Here is a 3033-nt window from a genome sequence, read left to right on the forward strand (position 1 = left end):
ACCAACATTATTATATTGTGATAATCAAGCAGCATTACATATAGCAGCCAATCCAGTTTTTCACGAACGTACGAAACACATTGAAATAGATTGTCATATAGTTCGAGAAAAGTTACAAGCTGGAATCATCAAACCATGTTATATTTCGACCAAAATGCAATTGGCAGATGTTTTTACTAAAGCTCTGGGAAGACAGCAATTTGATCTTTTGAAGGACAAGTTGGGTGTGATCGACATACACTCTCCAACTTGAGGGGGAGTATTGAGAGAATATTTTGGAGATATATTAGTTAGAATATATCTCAAATATTTAGGGAGTTGTTAGTATAAATTTGATTAATCGTATATTTTATTTATTTACAAGATTTAGTTAGATATATTATTTTTTTCTATTTTTAGGTATTAGTTAATAGTTTGTATCTATTTAAACGTGGTAAACCTGAATGAAGATCATACACTTTTCCAGTTCTATTTTCTATTTCTATTTCTTAACACATACAAAATTCTTTTCATTTAATCTCTAATTCAAAACTAAATAATTGTAACCAAATTAATACTACTTAATAAAATAAGGGGAAGATTTAACATACCACTACTGACTTCTTCAAATGACATATCTCCTCCAACTAAATCTGGTTAAACTTTTGTTTTTTTTTTTTTTTTTTCTATTTGTTTTTGTAGGAAGGAAGAGATTCTAAGTAAATAAGCAGTTGTTTTTAAAGAATATGAATTCCTGATTTGTTGACAGATTTATTTTTAGGGAATGAGTGGTGAGAGATTGAAGGAAGGAGGGATCTGTTACCAAATGTTTTTTTTTATTAGTTATTTATTTATTATTTATTTATTATTATTATTATTATTACTATTTTATTTTATTTTTCCCGATTGTTACAATAAGATCATACGATAAATTTCATGTCATTCAGAATTCATTTAGGTCATAAATCATTATTAAATACTTAACATGGACATTTTCGTCATTTTTACTCTTTACAATAGCTCAAGCCCGAAACATGCTCCTATTCCTTTCAAATTCAACATACATCATAAAATCATAGTCTAAAACCATACTCTAAAATTTCATGGTCAACCAATCACTTTTGTGGGTTAATTTAATCAATTATTGAATTTATTGGTCATATTAGGTCATATTGAGTAAAACGTTCATTTTAGGCTCTTTCTTGATGGTTTAAGTCATAATTCATTCATATTTACTAATTTAGAGTAAAGCTAAGTGATCCCTGTAATTATACTTTGAGAAAAGTCGAGGATGGCTACTTACATATTCGATCGTGTATGAAAGCTCAATTTGTGTTCATCAGAAACTCAAAATTCCTCAATTTATTTTAGAATAGTGGCTAATCCAATTAGAACTAAAGGATAGTCGGTTCAGTTGAATTGGCCATATCATCATTTCCTATCTCTGGAAGAAAGAACGATGCATGTGACCCTTACTCCAAAGGTTTGAAACCTGGTTCCTCCTTCAAACCTTTAGCTCGTTTATCAAGGAATTTCCAAAATATAGTTTCGCTCAAGATATCACTTGGGGAAGGGGACACCAACTTGAAATTTTAGAACGTTCGATTTTCCTCTTCTCTGTTCTAGATGTTCAAGAGTTGTTTTATCACCTAGAGCTCGATAATCTATCAACTCAGACATCTTCAAACAAATAAGACCATCGGATCGACTTGTTGCACCACCTAATTGTCCTATGTTTGATGAATTTATATCTACCGTAGGACTGACTTGATATCTATTATCAATATCTAACCAATAATGAAAAGTATGAATCAAAACTCATACTCGATCATAATCCAATAAAATTTCAAATTCAAACAACAATATTAAGATAATTTGATCTTAGATCAGTTTTAAATTTAAATTTGAATTTAAACAATATATATTTTTTACAAATGAATATACAACCAATAATTAATTTTTATATAATTTCAAAATCTTTATATTGTCATAAAGTATTTTTTATTATTTTTTTCATAGAAAGTTTATATTATTTATATTCGGGTTGTTATTGTGTCGGTGGCATAGTTTATTAGATTAATAAAATTTTAGAAAAATTACAAATAATAAGGGGTGGTGGCGCAGTTGGCTAGCGCGTAGGTCTCATAGCTTAAGAGTTATCCTGAGGTCGAGAGTTCGAGCCTCTCTCACCCCATTCCTTTTTTTATTTATTTTTGTCTTTTTCTTTTTAAATATTTTAGATTCTCTTCCTTTTTCTATCAATCTCTCTGGCCATCTTGTTTCATCTCCCTTATTCCTCCTCTCAAACGATCAGTGGAACCATGGAACGATGGTGGGATGCGACGACTGCTTCAGCAAGCATGTGACGACAGCGACACGTTTCGACAACAGCTCTAAGCGACATTCGACTGCCCATCCAGCAAGCATCGGACCGTCGATCCCGCTACAGCAGGCAGCAGCTGGCCACGTTTGGCGACTGCTCGTTCTCTCCTTCTCCTTCTGATTGGCGATCGGACCATCGACCCCGCTACAGCAGGCAGGCCACGTTATGCGACTGCTCGTTCTCTCCTTCTCCTTCTTATTGGAGATCGGACCGTCGAACGGTGAGCATCTTCGATGAACCTCCAAGTTTATGCCATCTTTTGATAAGAGAGTCTCCAAATGAAATTAGAACTTCTAACCTTCGAACCGAAACCCCCTCAAATGGATTTTCAGAACCTAAACAACTGGAAGCTCAAGCTCATGAGCCTCTCTCGGTATGTCTCATTGCTTCAGGCAATCCAAAACAATAAATGCTTAGTCCAAAGCAACGTCGTCACTTTCGTGTACCCATCGGACGGATCTGGCTCATTCCTCTTGTCTTAAGCAGCTCGATCGATAGGGAGAGGGTCAAAGGTCAGGTTAATGAGTGAGCTTGACTAACCTTCTTGTACTTCATCAGTGAAACAAAAACCTATTAATAGATAAGAACACATTCCAAGGTAAGTAGTGGCTTGATGAAAAGGCCTCATACCAACTGAAAGAGTATTATAAATACATGATCATTCTCTAAAT

At 33.7% G+C, this 3033-nt stretch overlaps 1 non-coding gene across 1 annotated transcript; it reads left to right on the plus strand.

The window, feature by feature from the left end:
* Positions 1-2088: 2088 nt before the first annotated feature.
* TRNAM-CAU lies at positions 2089-2173 on the plus strand. The gene is given in 2 exon segments: positions 2089-2126; positions 2138-2173. It is a non-coding gene; the product is annotated as a tRNA-Met (tRNA).
* The last annotated feature ends 860 nt before the right edge of the window (positions 2174-3033 follow it).

The sequence above is a fragment of the Cucurbita maxima genome, unplaced genomic scaffold (assembly GCF_002738345.1).
Source record: "Cucurbita maxima cultivar Rimu unplaced genomic scaffold, Cmax_1.0 Cma_Scf00063, whole genome shotgun sequence".
NCBI classification, from domain to species: Eukaryota; Viridiplantae; Streptophyta; class Magnoliopsida; order Cucurbitales; family Cucurbitaceae; genus Cucurbita; species Cucurbita maxima.